At 43.9% G+C, this 21,152-nt stretch overlaps 1 protein-coding gene and 1 long non-coding RNA gene across 2 annotated transcripts in view; both read left to right on the forward strand.

The window, feature by feature from the left end:
- The window catches only part of TIAM2 (TIAM Rac1 associated GEF 2), a 541,563-nt gene that overhangs the window by 166,181 nt on the left and 354,230 nt on the right, over window positions 1-21,152 (forward strand). The gene's annotated exons all lie outside the window — the stretch shown is intronic.
- LOC111538605 lies at window positions 728-9,961 on the forward strand. The gene is made up of 2 exons (XR_002730393.1): window positions 728-955; window positions 8,821-9,961. It is a non-coding gene; the product is annotated as an uncharacterized LOC111538605 (long non-coding RNA).

Raw genomic sequence — 21,152 nt, forward strand, 5'->3', positions numbered from 1 at the left:
AAAAAAAAAAGCATCTGCTCAAATGGGCAGCCATATAGTCTCTCCAATTCAGTTGTGGAGACAGCTGAGGACACCAGATTGATTTTATTTCGGCAAACTGGATATATGAAAATTGAAGATTTTTTTAAATGGGTGATTGTTCACTTTTTGAAAGGTTTCTTTGCCTACAAAAAGATTAACAATAGGATTTATTTGAATATTTACTTCTTACAGCACACTAAAAATAAGATTGAATTAATGCCTTGAGTTTTTAGAGCATACTTTATGCATAAATGTGGCACGCCTGTAAGAAATATTGAAAGTTTTTTAAAGTTAACATTTAAAATTATTAAAAATTTTCATCTGATGGGTTCAATTCTACTAAAAAACAATCTTGATAGTTTTCACTCTAGTCTTCAAGGGGAAGAATACATCCTACTAAATGATAGTTGAGGCTGGGTGTGGTGGCTCATGCCACCACTTTGACTCATTCCCAGCACTTTGGGAGGCCAAGGCAGGAGGATCAGCTGAGGTCAGGAGTTCGAGACCAGCCTAGTCAATATGGTGAAACACTGTCTCTACTAAAATACAAAAATTAGCCGGGCATGGTGGTTATGTGCCTGTAGTCCCAGCTACTCGGGAGGCTGAGGCAGGAGAATCGCTTGAACCCGGGAGGGGGAGGTTGTAGTGAGCTGAGATCGTGCCACTGCATTCCAGCCTGGGTGACAGAATAAGACTGTATCTCAAATTAAATTAAATTTAATTTAAAAAATAGTTTGAACATGCCAGATTTTAAAGTGAGAGCAGCACATCATGTGACCTGCCATACATTAATCTTACAGTGTTGTTCTTGGAAACTTAAAGTGACACCTTTTCACCTTTAAGCTAGAAGAAGAAGGATCTGAAGCCAGCTCTCATGTAAAATGCATCAGCTCTCAGCATCAACCTGCAGTCTGAAGGCCTCCAAGCAGTCGAGGTGATTGTACTGCCCATGGAATCAGTGTCATGAAGCTGCCTTATACACATGGCCTAAAATGATTACGTGCTGAGCAGATAGACTTTCCTCTTCCAGGATAGCTGTTTAGTATTATTCCATTTCATTGAACGTTGAATGGCCGTTAAGCCCCATGCCTGGGAGTCTAAATCTTACCAAGATGAATTCAGACGTTGGCCCTGGCTGTGGGGAGTCTGCATTCTTACTTTCCTAGCCTATCAACATGGCAGTCTGCTATCAGGTGACAGAGTGGCTGGTGCCTTGAACAACCTGTGTTTGTCCTCTTTCTCTTGCAGCTTCTTGTCCCATCTCCCAACCTCCGCCATAAAGGCCAGTGTGTCAGGGTGTCAAAGTGCAGAATTGTCAGGTCATATGTAGTCAAAAACAATCAGGTGTGGTTCTCTGTGAGCTGTTAGCAGAAATTCCTTGGATTTTTTTCTTGTACCTCGACAGGAGCATAAGCATTGACTTTCTTTTTGAACACAGGTGTCTTGATTCCTAGTTATTTGTGGTGATTCTCTGATCCAAGTAGGAATGGCCCAGAGATGGAGGGGAGAGTGTTGGGAGGTGGAGGGGGAAAGAGGCGGCCCATTTAGTTTCTGGGGCTGGGGAGCAGGGTGGAGAAAGGGCATATCCTGATTCCCTAGTGTCTAGTGAGGTGGAGAATGTATGGTCAGCACGCTCACTGCCACCAGACCTATGAGAAGGTGGTGGTCTCTTTCATCACCTTTTAAATCAATAACAGAGGAGCTCCCAGTCAAGGAAAGGAGGGGGAAGATGAGGATATGAACAGGGCTCTCCTGGAGACATGACCAAGGGAGGCTGGTGACTGGGCAGCCTTACCTACTGGGAAGGCCTTGCAGAGGAGGCAGCCTTAGGTAGAGAGGTGTGGCTGACTGAGCCCCCTCAAGTTGAGCAGAAAGGGCAGAGCATCCCAGGCAGATGAAATGGGAAACCCCGGCCTTGCTCCTGTAACTGCAGGTGTCAGTGGACATCTCTGCCATTCCCTTGGTCCCCAGGGCTGCCTGAGAATGCAGCTGGCAGAAGGAAGAACGGGTACCCTTCCAGCCTCTCACTCAGTCCCCACAGTTAGCCTCAGGGGCGGTGTTAATCTCCATTTGACAACTAAGGAAAGTCAGAGTAGCTAAGGAACTTGCCCAAGGAGTGCACGCCTAATAAAGAACAAAACCAAAGATGCAAACCCAGTGCATCTGATTCAGATCCCCAGTGCATGCTTCTCCCCTGTGTGCTCACCTGCCTCCCCATGGGCCTGCTGGAGGGGTTCTGCCATGCCCTGAGACCCTATGCTCTGGGACCTCGTGCCTCCCTCTCAGCAGCTCACAACACCGGACTCCCAACACCTATGGAAACTTGCTGCCATAAGTGTCTAAAAACAAAAACAGAAAACACTTATGGAAATGGCTCAATCCATCATGGTCCCAAAGTTCACATAATATTTGGATTATTTGCACCAAATGACGTAATTTTTCAGGATATAATATCTGAGATATTTGAATAAAATGAACAAAGGGCATTGTAGGACTGAGAGTCAGAGCATCACTTGGATTCTCAATCTTATGTTCCTGGGCAAGTGTAGAACCTCTGAGCTTGTTTTCTGGTGTTAAAATGAAAGCCTTGTGCCTGGCAATTCCTAATTCCTGATTTAGTGCTCATAGAATCCCTCTTTCCATGGTGGTAGACTTAAGTTGCTTCTTTGGGGACTCTCAAGGATCATGCGAGTGATGCACGTGTGGATAGGACGCAGGAAACACGATCTCAGTTAACAGAGGAGCCCTGGGTATCCTCCATCACAGGAATAAACTTCCCTAATAGGAAATGATTGCCTTGATGTTATTGTAATTATTCTTAACATTGGATACTTGAAAGGACATGACTTCATATTGTTCTAATCTAATGGAACATAGCTCCACACATTTTAAGTAGATTTTTAACTACAGAACAATAAAACATTTAGCAAATTATGTTCAAACGTGTCTGCACACACTGATACTTTCAGCTCGGTGCCAGCCATTCTGCTCCCATATGGGCTGACCAAATGGATCAGCTGGATGAGGCAGCTTGGGTTCTGGCATCCATGAGCAACTCTGGCACCTTCCCTTCCACATGGTAGGGCAGGCTGGCTGAGGCTTGGAGCTGAACGTGGTTGGGAGAGGCCCTCATTCAAACCGAGTTTCCTTGGTACTGCTCCATCTTGTTTTTAGCCCACTGGTTATTAATCCTGTGTCACTAGTGCTGGGACAAATCACTCATGTTGAAATTCTGTCTCCTGGCTTCTTAATCACATGCCTTCATCTTTTGTGGAGCACAAAGGGAGAGGAGGACGTCAGGATGCCAGTTGCCAGCTTTGCTGATTACTGGCAGCTCTCATAAGAGCTTCACCGGGGGAAATTGGAGATTAATTTTAAAAGGGTCAGAGCCTCTCTATAGATGGTATCTCCATATTGTCCTCCTAGCCTTCTCTTTCTCAGCTGTAATTTATAGGTGATTCTTCAGGCTGTACGCAGTTTACAGCCTGCTAATAGGTCATTTGGAAATCAGCTAAGAGGGGCAAATGATAACTAGATCACAGGAGCCTCTACATTGTAACTGAAGTTGGCTGGGCTCAGTGGCTCACACCTGTAATCCCAGCACTTTGGGAGGCCAAGGCCAGCGGATCACCTGAGGTCAGGAGTTCCACACCTGCCTGGCCAACATGGTGAAACCCCGTCTCTACTAACAATACAAAAATTACCCAGGCATGGTGGCCTGCACCTGTAATTGCAGCTACTTGGGAGGCTGAGGCAGGAGAATCGCTTGAACCTGGGAGGCAGAGGTTGTAGTGAGCCAAGATTGTGCCAGTGCACTCCAGCCTGGGTGACAAAAGACTCTGTCTCCCAAAAAAAAAAAAAATTAGCAGTGTGTGGTGGTGCACTATTATAGTCCCAGCTACTCAAGAGGCTGAGGTGGGAGGATCACTTGAGCCCAGGAGTTCCAGGGTGCAGTGAGCTGTGATTGTACCACTCCGCTGCGTCCTGAGTGACAGAGCAAGACCCTAACTCTAAAAAATAAAAACTGAAGGTAACTCAATGTCTCTTTCTTCATGCAGTTGGCCCCTTGTGGTTGTTTCTCTGAGGAGCCACTCTGCCAGGTCCTTTCCCTCTGTCCCTCTTCTGTGACCTCATAAAATTGACCTGGAAGCCTGGTCACTGTCCCTTAGTTGGATTTCTATAGGTGAGAGGGGATGTCACTGTTTTCGAAGCAGTTGGGCTTCCCTGCAATCCTGAGCACTGCTGGGCCCTCATCAAGACACAGTCTCAACTGGGCATGGGGCTCACGCCTGTAATACCAGCACTCTGGGGGGCCGAGGCGGGCGGATCACATGAGGTCAGGAGTTCAAAACCAGCCTGGCCAACATGTGAAACCTCATGTCTTCTAAAAATACAAAAATTAGCTGGGCGTGGTGGTGCACATCTGTAATCCCAGCTACTTGGGAGGCTGAGGCACAAGAATCACTCAAACCCAGGAGGTGGAGGTTGCAGTGAGGTGAGATCACGCCACTGCACTCCTGCCTGGGTGACAGAGTGAGACTCCATCTCAAAAAAAGAAACAGTCTCATGGGCTGCAGTGTAGGGTGACTGCCCAGATGTCTGGTTGTTGAGGTATGTAGGGGAAGCAGCCTTTGAAAGAAAAGGCATATAATTTTGGGGTCAGGTGTACTTAGCTTGAAATCCAGTCTCTGTCACTTTCTAGGTGTGTCATCTTGGCTAAGTTATTTAACCCCTTTGAACCTCAGTTTTTTCATTTGCAGTGTGAGTTTAATGAATACATCTAGGTTGGTGCAAAAGTAATCGCGGTTTTGCCATTACTCCCCCACTTTTATTTTTTGAGACGGAGTCTTGCTCTATCGCCCAGGCTGGAGCACAGTGGCACCATTTTGGCTCACTGCAACCTCTGCCTCCTGGGTTCAAGCGATTCTTCTGCCTCAGCCTCCCGAGTAGTGGGATTACAGGCGTGCACCATCATGCCCGGCTAATTTTTGTATTTTTAGTAGAGACAGGGTTTCACCATGTTGGCCAGGCTGGTCTCAAACTCCTTACCTCATGATCTGTCCACTTCAGCCTCCCAAAGTGCTGAGATTACAGGCGTAAGCCACAGTGCCCAGCCGCCATTACTTTAAATGGCAAAAACCGCAATTACATTTGCACCAACCTAATACTTTTCAGGTCTGTTTGGCTGGATTAAACAAGCAATGTAAGTTACCTGACACCAGGGGACTCCCAGCCAGTGACATCTGTTTGAGCAGCACCTTCATTTCCATTTGCCTTCATTGTCATCCATTTTATGAAAGAATCACTGTACTATGCATTTAGAAACCAAGGACAGTTATAGCAAATGCATCGTTTATGGCAATTTGTGCTGCAGAAAACTGGTTCTGAAATGTTTCGTTTTCCTCCAGGTATTCTGCCTCGACACTACCACTTCTCAAATTTATTTCAAAGACGTTTTATCCTTTGCACCATATTCCCTTTGAAAAGTAGGGATTTGGACCTCCTACTGTTTATTTACTATGAAATTAGAGCTAGTATTATGGGAGCTCAGTGCACACTGGTAACTGCTTACAAAAGGTGATCCCTGACTCTGTGAGAATGCACTTCTTCACAAGAACTATAGCTGTGTATGGAGTTTGAAGTAAGCCCACCTGTTTGTCATGTCCCCTCAGCATGGATCTCTGATCCAGATACTTCACAGATCTCTGGAGTAGCTGAATGAGTGTGTGTGAGAGACTAGGCTTTATTTACTTATTTATTTGTAGAGATAGGCTCCCTCTATGTTGCCAGGTTGGTCTTGAACTCCTGGCCTCAAGCAGTCCTGTTTCGGCTTCCCAAAGTGCTGGGATTATAGGCATGAGCCACTTGAGTAGGCTTTGAATGCAGCAGCTCATGCTGGGTTTGACACCTAAAAATGGAGCTGCATAGCATATATAGTGGGTGTCTGCTTAGTGGCTCAGCATACGCCAAAACACCATGCACAATGGAGAAAGCAGGAACTGGGGATCGAAAGCTAATAGGCTCAGAATTCTAGCTCTGCTGTTTGCCATGAGACACTGGGCAAAGCACATCTCTGACCCTCGGTTTCTTTCTTTGTGGAGATAGTTATATCTATTTTGCAAGTCCTGATTATGCAGAGACATCAATCACATATCACACAAGATCCGGTCGTCATGTTCTGTTATATCCATTTTGCAAGAATTCTTTATAAAGCCCTTAATATATGAGTGCCAATAGTAGTAATAACACTATGCAGAAGAGATGAAGAACATAGGAAATAGTAAATTCATCAGTATTCAGTGTTGGGAGCAAGAGACAGTGTGTGTGTGTGTGTGTGTGTGTGTGTGTGTGTGTGTGTGTTTTGTTTTGTTTTTTGTTTTTTTTTAAAAAAAGAAAACAGTGAGCACCGACCTTGGGCAGGTCGCCTGAGCTCACTCATCTCAGCTGCCTCCCCAAGCAGAAGCTGGCTCCCTTGTTGTAAGGACCAGAGCACAAACATGAGAAGCCTTTGCAAACTAAAGCACTCTCCAAGAGACACTGTCAAGCCCATCATTTCCATGCCTCTGTACTGTTGCTTGCATTTCTGCTTTTCAATACCCACCGTCTTCAGCGAGGAATCATTTCACGCGTACTTGTAGCGATGCCATCAGGCACTTACGATACATACTAAATCATCCCAGAGGCCTGGTGTGGTGGCTCACACCTGTAATCCCAGCACTTTGGGAGGCCAAGATGGGCAGATCACTTGAGGTCAGGAGTTCAAGACTAGCCTGGCCAACATGGTGAAACCCCATCTCTACCAAAACTATAAAAAGTAGCCAGGCATGGTGGTGCGTGCCTGTAATCCCAGCTACTCAGGAGGCTAAGGCAGAAAAATCACTTGAACCCAGGGGGAGCAGAAGTTGCAGTGAGCTGAGATCGCACCACTGCACTCCAGCCTGGGCGTCAGAGTGAGATCCTGTCTCAAAAACAACAGCAACAGCAACAAAATCATCCCAGAAAGCCATGGTCATAAAAATACTTGCCAGAATCCCATAATAAATTTCACTTACATTTTAAGTTCATTTGTTGAAACAGAAACATTTATTTCTCTTACTTGGCAACAAAGAAACACACCTTTAGTCTGTGTTAGTGTATGTGCCTGTGTTTACAGGTCATTTTATAGGTCCTCACTCCATAATTTGAGTGAATTTGTATCATTTTCTTTTTGTTCACCATTGTGATCTCTGTGCCTTTACCACATGAATACCAATTTGCTGTGGACAACTGCCCGATCCGGTTACAACCTGGCAAATCTTATCCAGATTTAAGAAAATGACTGTGTAACTTTAGTCTTGTTGCTATTGAGAGTCAAATGACCGAGTTTATCTTCACTGCCTTTTTCTTTCCTAGGTAGCTTTTAAGTCAGCTTGTTTAAGTCAGCTTTTAAGTTTGAAGAATAAACTCATTCGCAAAACACTTAGAATAATCCAAGTAATAGATGATATTTTGGCACCAGTTTTGTGTGGATCGTTCACACATTTCCCTCTATGCCAAAAGCACGGTAGAAAGATGAAAAATATTTCAGCCACCTTTCTTGTCACACACGACAACAGGATGCCTTAAAATATATGATGCTGGGCACAATGGCTTACACCTGTAATCCCAGAAGTTTGGAAGGCCAAGGTGGGTGGATCACCTGAGGTCAGGAGTTCGAGATCAGCCTGGCCAAAATGGTGAAACCCCGTTTCTATTAAAAATACAAAACAACTAGACAGGCATGGTGGCGCATGCCTGTAGTCCCGGCTACTCACGGGGCTGAGGCAAGAGAATCGCTTCAACCCAGGAGGCGGAGGTTGCAGTGAGCCGAGATTGTGCCCCTGCACTCCAGCCTGGGTGACAGAGCAAGGCTCCATCTCAAAAAAAAAGCATTCATTTTAGGGTGAGACTTACTATGTTTAGGTCCCATCTCTGCTACCAGACATGTGTCTTGGTAAAGTTACTTGGCGTAGTTACTTAAACTAGTCCAACTAGTTGAATTATATAACTAGATAGTAGGCTCCTACAGAATGCTTCCATGTCGTTATGCTTATGAATGTATTTTTCAACTTTTATATGATTATTTCTTAATTTAAGAAAGCCAACAGGGACCAAAAAAAGACACTTTTTTGACCTTAAGACAGCAAAAGATGTGAAAACATGGTGATGTGTATTTTCAGAATTTTGTATCCATCACACATTTAAGATTTTAATGGACTTCAAGATGCTAATAGATATTTTGAAATTTCTCTGGAAATTCACTTGGTTCTCAGCTCCAAGCTGAACAAGGACCACAGGCACCCAGGTGTAGGTATTTTGTAAGCCACAACTTGAGATGGTCATACCTGGTGATGCTCTGTAAGGAGCTAAGAAGGCAGGACCACACGATCCTATTAAAAGGTAGCACTGGATGGCCTTCTTTTTAGACATGCTCCACTGAAGCCTTTTCGTCTACATGGGAAGGAACCAAGGCCCAACAAGTTTAGGTGACTGTGTTAGTTATTGGCAGATTCATGTGTGGAGCCTGGGTCAGTTGACTTCCAGGACAGGGCTGCCTCCTGAACCATTCCAGCATTTGGAGAGCAATGAACACTGCGTGACGTGGTTCTTCCTGCTCTGTTGGAAGAAGGCATGGCATTTTAGAGCACGGAAATTCATCAAACATTGAAACATTTGCTGTTGTATTGACACCATCTTTTCTTTAGGAATGATCTTGGAAAAAACTAGGAAAAGCTATTCCATGGACCAGTGATGACCAGTTATTGTTCCTTTTGTCAACAGGCAAGATGATGATGAATGAAGTCCTGGCAGCTTCCTGTGTCCCAGGCCTTGTAGAAATAAATGAGACAGACGTGCTTCAAAGTTCTAATGTGCATCACATCGGATCTTGTTTAAGGAAGCGTTAAAAGGAACCCACCGTTACCTATTGAGAAGGCTCTGTGCTCTCAGACATTGTTTCTGATTGAATCCAGAGGTTGCAAGCATGCCTCCCTGTATTACCTGTTGGAGCAGGTTTAATTTTATAAATTTTAAACACAAACTCTATGAGTTTCTAGTTCATAATTGTTCTTTTTGGGGATCCACTCAGATGAACAGTATTGCATCTGTAAGAGATACCCGCTTCCACAGGACCAGATTTGATTGCAATATCAGTGGCAACAGACTCCATCTGTAGCATCATCCAGTACCAGTGATGGGAAGGACAGATGGCAAGGAAACCCTTCGGGGGGGAGAGAAAAAGTCATATTGTGTTGGACCTACAGATTACTAGAACCATAGCTTTAGTAAACCAAGGCTTTTTTTCTTGAACACAATCTGTATAGACTGTGTAGTTCTTGATTGGTGGCTTTAATCCATTGTCATTAGGTATCTCCTTGAACATTCTCAAACACTGAAAATCTTAAGCTCTCATTAAAAAAAAAAAGTAAATGCAGCTTTCAGAAAATCCAGGATTCAGTACAGTCTTCCGAGTGTTTGACTTCAGCCTCCCTGTCCTGTAGTTACCAACAGCAGGTACCCGGGTGGTAGACAAGAAGCCTTGCAGGATAGATAAGGAAATGAGGATGAACAAACGTATCACATGGTATCATAAACATACTTTATAAGTACATTTCTTATTAGCTTCTTATTCGGGCAGAGATTATAAAAGTTTGCTGCAAGTATCCAGACCAGGATTTGTGTTTTGGAAGTTATCAGTGTTCACAATACCTGCAGGGAAGAAAAAAATATAAAAACTCAAATATGAATACTGTTTACACCCAAAAGAACATTTTTATCATTCTTTTCTTTGTTTTTGGCTCTGTCAAAAATTAAAGTGCTTGGAATGCTGTAGTCTGTGGTCTCTTGAAATTTAATCAATGAGAACCTAGCATTTTCACAGTATGCTGTCACTTTGGACATTCATAATAAAAATTGAAACTAATTTTGGTTGTTAGTCATTTATTTTGCTGTGTAGCTTAGTGCATCTTTTGTGGTCTGTCTGTGCCTAGTAACTGAGCAGTTTGTATGTATAGAGATGTAGAGATACATTCATAGTTGAAACCTTTCACTGTTGTTTTCTCTATTTGAATAACCACTCTCTTTATTTATTGAAAGGCCAAGAGATTTTTGAATGCCGAGGCCTTTTTGAATATGCATTCTATAACACAGATTAAAATTAATTCCTGAGGATTATACCTAAGCTTTCTTGAGTTTCTCCTTACAGCAGATTTTCTATTAAATTGATTATAATTATATTTTCTATTACAAGTAGTAAGTAGAAAACTAGAGAAGGCTATAGGTAATATAGTGGCAATTATAGGCTTTTCAATAGGATCTTTATTTGTTTGATTCTCTGCCCGGTAGTGTTGGAATATTGTTTTATGTATTCTATCATATTGCAGTAAGAAATAAAACAGCTCCAAAGAAACACAGACATGTGAGCCTATGTAGAAACTTAGATCTTGCTTGGCACCTGTACCAAATTTGATATGGCAATGAGAAAAGATCCCTTTCCTTCTATGCTTTTGTAACTAAACTTCCAATTGGCAAACATCCATCTAGCTCCCACTTCCCACCCCGTCAAGCCCCCACCTCCCACAAAGGAACAGTATGGATTTGTGACTAACCTCACCATTCTTGTGCACATATGAGCAAATGATTTGGGAAATTAAATGGGGAAAAAAAATAGAAGTTTCTGAGGTTCTTTTCGGTGGATAGGGTGAGAGGAGAAACAGAATAGCAAATGAAGTTAAAAGAGGATCGTTCCTTCAGCACTGGGTGCATATGCAGTCAGCACTTAGCTGGAGGTGCTTTTCCAATGATCAGGTGCACACGAAGGCCCATCTGTTGGAAGAGTATAATCTTTTTAAAATCCCACGGCGGCATAATAGGGGCAGAGGTTGATGCTTTTGTTCCCTGGATGAATTCCCTTTTCAGAAGCTCCTGCTCCCCTCGACCTGAGCATCTGGACAGGCTCCCTGTGTGAATCGCCATGAATATTGAACAGTCCGCACTCCATCCCTGCTTCAGTCCATGGCAAAGGAAAGCTTTCAAAAGTCACGGTTCTCCAGGGACTCGAAGCATTTCGAGCTGGTTTTTAAAACAGTATTAAGTGACTTTGACAAACTGAAGCTCTTTGGTATTTGAATAATTAGAAAGAATCCCCCATGGGGGTTGTTTGGCTTCGTAAGTAAATGCTGGCCTCTCACTTGAATTCCAATACAGAGATCTCATTCAAATGAGATGGGTGGTCTTAGGCAATTTCTTTGTGGTTAATAAATTCCTCATAGAGGGGGAAAAACTATTTCAGAATGGCCTCCACAAAGGAATTACCCATAGATGATTACTTTTATCCAGAGTAATTTGTGTTTTAAATGATTTTAAAGTATAAGCAGTTAAGAAAGTCATGAAGTTTGATGCTTTAGAAGAATGCCTCCTTTCATTCATTATTAATGATTTCCCCAAATCCACTATTTCTGCATCTATGTATGAAAATTGAAGAACATTCCAGACATTGGTGGTGGCATCAAATCCAATCATTTTTATAACTGGGCTTTCTCTTGGAGGACTCTTTAAAGGTTACAGAGAGAGGCAGCTTGGCGCAGTGTGTAGACTGGCGCAGTGTGTAGACTGGCTCATAGTTACAGTTCTATAGATGTTTTCTGTACCTTTTAGTATCTGTGAAAAATATTATATTTACTCCTTTTATTTCTTCTGAGGCACACATCTCTTTCAAAAACTTTTTTAATTTTTTTAATATCATAGAAATATATTCTATCTGTGAGCTATAAGGAAATAAAATGATGCTCATTTTCATCCATTCTTATATTATTACAAAACTAAATCATTTCTCAATCCTATAAGATACAAATCAATTGCCTATTATTGTAGATGACTTAGGAAAGAAGATTGTAAACTAGAAAAAATATACATGCATTTTTAGTCCAGACTTTTAAAACTACAAGTTCAAGCACTGTATTCAGGTATATTTTCTAAAACGATATCATTCATAAAATTAATGCAAATTTTAAAATCCACTAAAGGATCCATAGTGCTAGAAATAAATGTGGCTTTCAGATGGCCGTGACTCCCAGCTTGTACAACTGGGAAAAAGCCCGAATATGCCTCTTTTTAATTTTGTCTGCTTGATCATGGGATGGGAAGAATATTACTGAGTGGAAGCAATTGCTGTTGCAAAGATGTTTTGCAAAGCTTTATGAAGACTGTGGCAAATGTTATCTTGTATCTCAAGGGACCTTGTGTGGAGAGTTGCACTGATACTTAGACTGATACTTAGAAGTTTGCACACGGTGTCACACAGGCCAAGAGCCACAGCAGTCAGAAATGCAAGGGGGACCTCCCTGCTTCTTACAGCTTCATTCCCACCCTTTCATTACAACAGAAAAGGAAAAAGCTAACGGGGAAAAGGAAGTAACTTTTGCCGGAAATGTCCATGCAATTGCGGGCTTTCTTTTCCCTGTGTAATGTGAGTGTAGAAATGTCCATGCGCTAGAGGGTTTTCTTTTTTTGTTTTTTGTTTTTTTACCTTTAGATGGAGTCTCACTCTGTGGCCCAGGCTGGAGTGCAATGGCATGATCTCGGCTCACTGCAACCTCCACCTCCCAGGTTCAAACAATTCTCCTGCCTCAGCCTCCCAAGTAGCTGGGATTACAGGCACCTGCCACCATGCCTGGCTAATTTTTGTATTTTTAGTAGAGATGGAGTTTCACCATGTTGGCCAGGCTGGTCTTGAACTCCTGACCGCAGGTGGTCCACCCGCCTTGGCCTCCCAAAGTGCTGGGATTACAGACATGAACCACCGCACTCAGCCCAAGGGCTTTCTTTATCCTGTGTGATGTGAGTGCACTCACAAGTACACATAGCATGGGACTGAAGGCCATAAGCAGAGTAACTAAAATCCTCTTAGGCCACAAAAAAGCAAAACTCTCAAAGGTGAGGCCTGGCTAGGGACTGCCAGGAGAGCGCAGGGACCAAGAGGCCAGCTCTTGGTTCTGCAACAAGAGCTGGGGCTCCAGTGCCCCAGAAAGGGATTCCCAGGTTCTCACCTCATGTACGGCAGGTGTGGCCACAACCGAAGCCCCACCTTCTTCACACTGACTCCAGGTCCTGTGCTTGTTTTATTATTAGAATCTTGCAAATTTGTCTCCAAATACCAATATTCCTTCATTCATCCAACACGTATGTATCTAGTGCTTACTAAATACACAGTGCGGTGCTTGAGATCAGAAATGGAACAATGCATTAAAATTATGCTTGAGCATGTCAGTAGAACGTGCATGTTCAATGGGAATACGGGTGTGTATTGCAGCTTAAGCACAAGAGGAATGCAAAGGAAGCTCACAGAGGCAGATGCAAATCAGTAGTTTCCCTAAAAATGACTTGTTCTTTATTAGCTCAACTTGCCACTATCGTAAAAAAGAAAACAGTTCTTACTGTTTAGTCTTTTGCTGTTTCCTAGCCAGTAACACATTTGTAGTTTTATTTGGATTGGAGAACCAAGAGATTATATTGACTTATACTAGTGAACGCCTCTTTTCTAAACCCTGAAACTCTAGCAAGGATACAGGTCCCACCATCCATGAATGCTGTCATTGAATTCAACATGAGAAGTGACCCGTTTCACCTGTAAACAGGGTGGGGGAACTCAAAATGCTTTCAAACACAAGGACTTTGGCTTTACAACGTTTGGAAAATTACAGAACACAAGAAACTATTTATATCAAACCAAAAGAATTCAGAGTTTCTCAAGAGATCTCTCTTATTAAAAAAAAAAAAAATGTGTATTTCATGGAATAAGGAGAGACTATGGCAAGAGAGTAGGATAGAAAGAAAGTTATTCTTTTCTGAACTTGGTTTGATTTTCCTGGGGCCATCTTAGCAGTACACAGAAATAAGGTTAGTTTTCCCTGATCCCCATCACAATGAACAGTTGCATAGAAGTAGGGTTGATTGAATGTTTTCAGTCTAGTTGTATCTGACTTAGAAAGATGTTATCATTAAATACAAAAGGAGAAACTAAAGCCAATAGATAATCGGAGAATTGTGGATTTAATTCAGCATTAGCTGCTATCTTTTTCTGAGGCAGAAGGATACATCAGATCTAAGTACAGGAATTTAACTAAATGGAATGTAAGACTTATGATATATAGGTTTCCTTTGGAAATCCAGACATCTCTGTCCAGATGTGAAGACTGTAGAGAATACATGTTGTTTAAAGCAGATTATTAACTTGAATAAGTACAAGCATGACCACCCCCAAATCATTTGCTAATCATTGTTTCTTTGACTTCAGCCAAGACACAAGCAATAATGTTCCTTCTATTCAACTAAAATCCTACTTACATTCCAAGTAAACGTAATAATTCCTCAGTATGCTCAGCCAGACCATCAAAACCTTCGAGCTGAGGATCCCCAAGATATTACAGCAACAGACTATTTTCTAGCATAGTTGGGGCTTAAGGTTTTTCCAATTCCTGAAAAACTGGAGTTGGGGCTCCAGTTTTTCAGGAATTTCAATACATTTTTTAAATGCACTAACATAAATGCTTTACTGGATATAATCCTAACAGTCTTTGCTGTTGCAAAGGCCACCAGGACCTTGAGGTGCTCCGGGTCTGGGTTAATGCCTATGGGGTTCACCATGCTGGACTGGGGGCCGCAGCAGCACCAGGCACAGAGCTCAGTTCATAAAGCACCAGCTTGTAACATAAATGGACATTAACGACAGTCACTCTCCTCCCAAGGACAGAGCAAAAAGGAAACCCACTTAATAGAACAGATGTGGTTAGTGTATTTTAGCTCATCCCTTAAACAGTCACTAAACACCGGCATCCCACTGGATTTGTCTGTGCTTACATCAAGGAAGTTTCTTCTCTTACCAAATTCCTTCCATCACCCGTAAAGAAAGCACATTCCTTCACTCAGGTGTGTCTCCTCAGTTCCTTAGCTTCAGTTTGCTTCTTTTTTATTCCTTGCCCTTGGTTTCCACTTGGATTATTTGGTAAATGTGTGTCGCTGAAGATGCTTGCCATGGCTTCCAGGGTTGGTCCCAAACGTGTCTGCATATTAGAATCACCTGGGAAGCTTCAACAATCCTGAATCCTGTGTCCCTTCCGCAAAGATTATGACTGCTAGAGTGTGCCCTGGGCATTGGGAGTTTTAGAGGCTCTCCAGGTGGATTCTAATATGCAGACAAGTTTGGGAATCCCTGGGCTACAGGGAAGAAAGGAAAGGTTTCGAAGTCCTGGGCCTCCTGTGGGTTGTGTGATTTGGAGCAAGTCATCTAACCCCGCCCAGCCTTGGTTTCTCTGTGTGATAAAGACAGTTGTGCCGGCAGTTTTCCCATCTGCATAATGAAAACCATGTTTACATGAGGTGATTAGTAATACCACATGTAATGGGTTTGGCACAGGCTGGGCACTCGGGAAATGATAGCCATCATGCATCCCTAAGGTAAAATAAAGGCAAGGAAACACTGCGGATGATTAAGTGAGGTCAGTTTAATGGAAACGAAAACAAGTAGGTGACAGCCAGGCTCACTGTCACATGGGATGTGGTTTCTTTCCCCGAGACAATTGAATTGTTCATCTATTTCTAGCTTGTTGGAAAGAATGTTACCACCTTATACTCAGAGATAAGGCTATTGTGTTCATCTGTTTTTCCAGAGTTGGGTGGGTCTGCCCAGGGCTTTGTGAACAGGATCTGCCTGGTAGATAAATCCGAGGAGTATTGGGAAGTGGACTCTTTGGCAAGGGCTGATTGATTTCATGAGTTTGGTGGGTACATGGCTGATCACACGTCACTGGGGTGAATGTGACTCCTATACTCAGACTTGGGGAAGGGTAGAAAGTCTATCTCATTTTGTTCTTGGTGAGTGGTCTCTTATGGTGGCATAATAAGGGGAGGTTGGTGGTGTATTAGAGAGAGAGAGAATGTCAGAGCTGAAAGAAACTCAGATCATCAGCTGAGCCCAGGAGTTCTTAACAGTGAACACTCTGAGATTATAGGAAACACCTTCAACATATTTAACGTTTTCTTTGATGAGGGCCATGGCTTCTTGTCTGATTCCATAAGAGCTTGCTAGCCCTCCAATACCAAAGAATCGAGTTTATGAATAAGGAAACAGTCAAAGGAACTGTTTAAAGCCACGTGGGCAGTTAGAAGCAAAACAGGACTAGAACTCAGGTGACCACAGTTTTCCCCAACCTCTACTCCCCCAGTTTTATAGCAAGTCTTAAGGTTTAACTGTGGCAAGGGACTGTTTAAGCCACAGGTTCAACTAATTCACTGGATAATCACAGCCCCAAGCAGACGGTGCTGGCATGCTACCAAATGAGGTTTCCATTTTTCTTTAGCAAACTTCTGTTGCTGTTTGGAAATTCTCATTATTTTAACCTACAGTGAAACGTCAGGATTTTGGGGCCTAACAGGAATCTGGACAGACATAAAGGAATTTAAACCACAAGTGCAGTCTGGGTGTGGTTGCTCATGCTTGTAATCCCAGCACTTTGGGAGGCCGAGGCAGGCAGATCACCTGAGGTCAGGAGTTCAAGACCAGCCTGACCAACATAGAGAAACCCCATCTCTACTGAAAATACAAAATTAGCCAGGCGTGGGTGGCACATACCTGTAATCCCAGCTACTCGGGAGGCTGAGGCAGGAGGATCGCTTGAACCCCAGAGGCGGAGGTTGCGGTGAGCCGAGATTGCGCCATTGCACTTCAGCCTGGGCAACAAGAGCAAAAATCCGTCTCAAAAAAAAAATCAACAACAAAAAAAACCCCGTAAGTGCAAAGTAGGCAAAGGCCTAAAAAATAACAAAGATAGTTTGTATGTCCTGTTTCTTTCTGTACTGTAATTTTCTTTTCTTTTTTTTTTTTTTTTTTTTTTTTTTTTTGAGGCGGAGTCTCGCTCTGTCGCCCGGACTGGAGTGCAGTGGCCGGATCTCAGCTCACTGCAAGCTCTGCCTCCCGGGTTTATGCCATTCTCCTGCCTCAGCCTCCGGAGTAGCTGGGACTACAGGCGCCCGCCACCTCACCTGGCTAGTTTTTGTGTTTTTAGTAGAGAGGGGGTTTCACCGTGTTAGCCAGGATGGTCTCGATCTCCTGACCTCGTGATCCGCCCGTCTCGGCCTCCCAAAGTGCTGGGATTACAGGCTTGAGCCACCGCGCCCGGCCTCTGTACTGTAATTTTCATGTAGGCTCAAGAGGTACGTAAAGTTTTGGCAGAATGAAGGAAGTTTACAACCATCCTCAGGACTCTACTAAACCCTGAGCTCTACAACATTTTTGGGATCCGTGGTGTTTTAATTGTGTTCATTTAAAATGTATCCTTTTTTTTTAATAGATCATATCTAATTTGTGCCAGAGACTGTCTAGCACCAGAAATACAGCAATGTACAAAACAAAGCCTCTACTTTCATAGGGTTTTCATCTTGTGGGAAGAGAAGGACAGTGACATTCATGTAATATTTTGGTTGAACGTGAGTGCCATAAAGAACAGAGCTGGGCAGGGAGGATGAAATGGACAGCAGTGGGGGTGCCATGGCTAATATTTTATATGTGATGGTGAGGGAAGACCTCACTGAGGAGGTCTGTTTGCATCAAGTTCAGAAGGATATAGGAAGGAAGCCATGGTTGATCACTGAAAAAATGAAAGGGTGTATGAGTTCAGTCGGCTGTTTGGCACGACTGGGTCAGTTTCAGTGGTTTATGGTATACTGGTTTTCTTCCTCATTGGCCCAAGAACATTTGTGGGTTTTGTTTTGTTTTTGTTTTTTGAGACAGAGTTTCACTCTTGTTGGCCAGGCTGGAGTGCAATGGCACGATCTCAGCTCACTGCAACCTCCGCCTCCCACGTTCAAGCAATTCTCCTGCCTCAGCCTCCTGAGTAGTTGGAATTACAGGCATCCACCACCACGCCCCCACCACCATGCCTGGCTAATTTTTTTGTATTTTCAGTAGAGATGGGGTTTCACCACGTTGGTCAGGCTGGTCTCGAACTCCTGACCTCAGGTGATCCGCCCCCCCCCCCCGACCTCCCAAAGTGCTGCAATTACATGCATGAGCCACCGCGCCTGGCCCCAGGAACATTTTAAAGACCACTTAGAATTCAGCTTTGCAAGGAGGCTGTGCTGAGTTGGTGGGAGCAGCACTATTGTGAGTTCCATGCATTGCTGGGAGGGCTGGTACTATGTGGGTGTCTGTAAGCAGGAAGAGGACTGGCTTTGGAGTCACCACATGAAACTGTGTCTCACATCCACCTCTCCCATCACGAGCTCTGTGACCATGACATGTTATTTTATTTTATTTTATTTTTTTCAGATGGAGTCTGGCTCTGTTGCCCAGGCCAGAGTGCAGTGGTACCATCTCGGCTCACTGCAACCCCCGCCTCCCAGGTTCAAGCGATTCTGTGCCTCAGAGTCCCAAGTAGCTGGGACCACAGGCACCCACCACCATGCCCAGCTAATTTTTGTATTTTTAGTTGAGATGGGGTCTCACAGCGTTGCCCAGGCTGGTCTCAAAGTCCTGAGTTCAGATGACCTGCCCGCCTCAGCCTCCCTAGATGGTGAGATTACAGGCGTGAACCACCGTGCCCGGCTCACATGTTATTTTAATTCTTTACACATCTCTAAAATGAAGAGAATGATAATGCCTCCCTCACAGCCTTGTTGGGAGAATTATATCAGATGGATACGTTTGAAGTCTCAGCTCATTGCCTGTGACAAAAGGCATCTTCAGTAAATGTCAATAGTCAGTGCAGCGGCAGCGGGAACAGTGCAGTGAGGGTGTGACCCAAAGGTGTGTCCAGCTCTTGGGTTGTGTTCAGAACTCACTCACCTCCTGCAGTCCATCTATGGCCACTGGAGAGTCCACGACTGTGATACTCGTAGGGACAAAAGATGAGTTTGATCTTTGTGTTCCGTGCAGTGCTCTTTACACATGGTAAGGGATAGAGAAGCATTTGATGGAGAAGTGAATTATTGACTAAAATTCATCTGGAGAAGAGACAAAGTAGAGAAAGTTTTCCAATAGAGGAAAATGTCTTATTAAAGTGTCAGGAAATGAATTGCTTTTTATTTAATATTTCCTTAAAGTTTTTTTTTTTTTTTTGAGGCAGAGTTTCGCTCTTGTCACCCAGGCTAGAGTGTGGTGTCGTGATCTCAGCTCACTGCAACCTCTGCTTCCTGGGTTCAAGCGATTCTTGTGCCTTAGTCTCCTGAGTAGCTGGGACTACCAGCGGGGGCCACAACGCCTGGCTAATTTTGAATTTGAATTTTTTTAGTAGAGACAGGGTTTCACCATGTTGGCCAGGCTGGTCTCGAACTCCTGACCTCAAGTGATCCACCTGCCCTTGGCCTTCCAAAGTGCTGGGATTACAGGCGTGAGTCACCATGCCTGGCTTCCCTAATGTTTTTTAATGATTGTTTCAAATTCCATTTTTGCAATAATGAGAGTCGCATTAAAAAGAAGTAAGGGCCAGGCATGGTGGCTCATGCCTGTAATCCTCGCACTTTGGGAGGCCGAGGTGAGCGGATCACTTGAGCCCAGGAGTTCAAGACCTGCCTGGGCAATATGTCAAAACCCCGCCAGTATAAAAAATGCAGAAATTAGTCAGGTGTGGTGGTAGACGCCTGTAGTTCTAGCTACTCAGGAGGCTGAAGTTGGGGGATCCTGAGCCTAGGAGGTTGAGGCTGTGGTGAGCCATGATTGTGCCACTACACTCCAGCCTGGGTGACAGAGTGAAACCCTGTCTCAAATTAAAAAGTTGAAAAACAAGAAAATAAAAATGAAGTAAAAAATTTTTAAAGGAAGGATCAGTAACAGCCCTTTTATTATAGTAGTTTTGAATTTCAGAGGTAAAATGTGCTTGGTATAGGCACATATATAGTGGTCCCTAATATATGTCTATATTTTGAGACAGGGTCTCACTCTGTTGCATGGACCTGAGTGCAGTGGTGCAATCACAGCTCACTGTAGCCTTCACCTCCTGGGCTCAAGCAACCGTCTTGCCTCAGTCTCCCGAGTCAGGGGGATTGCTTGAAGCCAGGAGTTTGAGACCAACTTGGGTGAAAAGCGAGACCTCATCTCTACAAAAAATACAAAATAATTAGCTGGGCCTTATGTTTAACCAAAATACACCTTGTGACAGAATCACAGAGGCGAGTGACAAACTGCCTCCTCCTAAATGACAACCAGGGTTAATTAAGTTACTGAGGCTTGGTTTTAATAATTTCCACTTACAAGGAATTTTTGAAAAAAATTTTTTAATTTTTTTTTTTTTTTTTTTTGAGACAGGGTCTCACTCTGTTGCCCAGGCTGGAGTGCAGTGGCGCAAACACAGCTCACTGTAGCCTCGACCTCCTGGCCTCGAGCAGTCCTCCCACCTCAGCCTCCCAAGCAACAGGGACTAAAGGTGTGCACCACCATGACCCGCTAATTTTTTTACTTTTTGTAGAGACAGAGTCTCCCTTTGTTGCCCAGATTGGCCTTGAACTATTGGGCCCAAGCCATCCTCCTGCCTCAGCCTCCCAAAGTGCTGGGATTACAGGCGTGAGCCACATGCAAGGAACTTTCAGATGCTGAGATGGAAAGTGGTGTGGGAACTCCAAGTACCTTGTTATGATTTTTAAAAGCCCCAGAGAAGATTGGCCTTAAGGGGACAGAAGCTTCCTAGCATTACAAGGACATCTGGCTTGAAGCACGGTGGGGAGGGGACCCTCAGTTCCCAGACAGGAGGCCCAGGGTGCCTGTCGAGGACAGCCTGCAGGGAACCTGAGGGACTGCAAGCCACTGCCTGACTGTCTCAGGATAATGCCAGTGAAAAGGTGGCATTCAAGCCAGATCCATTTCAGGCATTCGTTACCAGGACTGTGACAAGTCTTGGACTGATGGTGAGGGAACGAATGCCCATTTTAGACCCAGCCATTGGCATGTTTGCACGAAGCGTGGCACAAAGGCAGCGTTCTGCACTTTCTTGCCGTTTCTGCAGTGGGCTTCCTTTTCTCAGCATGGCCGTCAGGAGGCACCTGGCAGCAGTTTGCATCTAGGGAGCTCTTCTTACCCTCAAGAAGCCCTGGTTTTTCCTTTCCTTTCACAGGACGAAGCCTCCTTG

The sequence above is a fragment of the Piliocolobus tephrosceles genome, chromosome 5, assembly GCF_002776525.5.
Source record: "Piliocolobus tephrosceles isolate RC106 chromosome 5, ASM277652v3, whole genome shotgun sequence".
Classification (NCBI taxonomy): Eukaryota; Metazoa; Chordata; class Mammalia; order Primates; family Cercopithecidae; genus Piliocolobus; species Piliocolobus tephrosceles.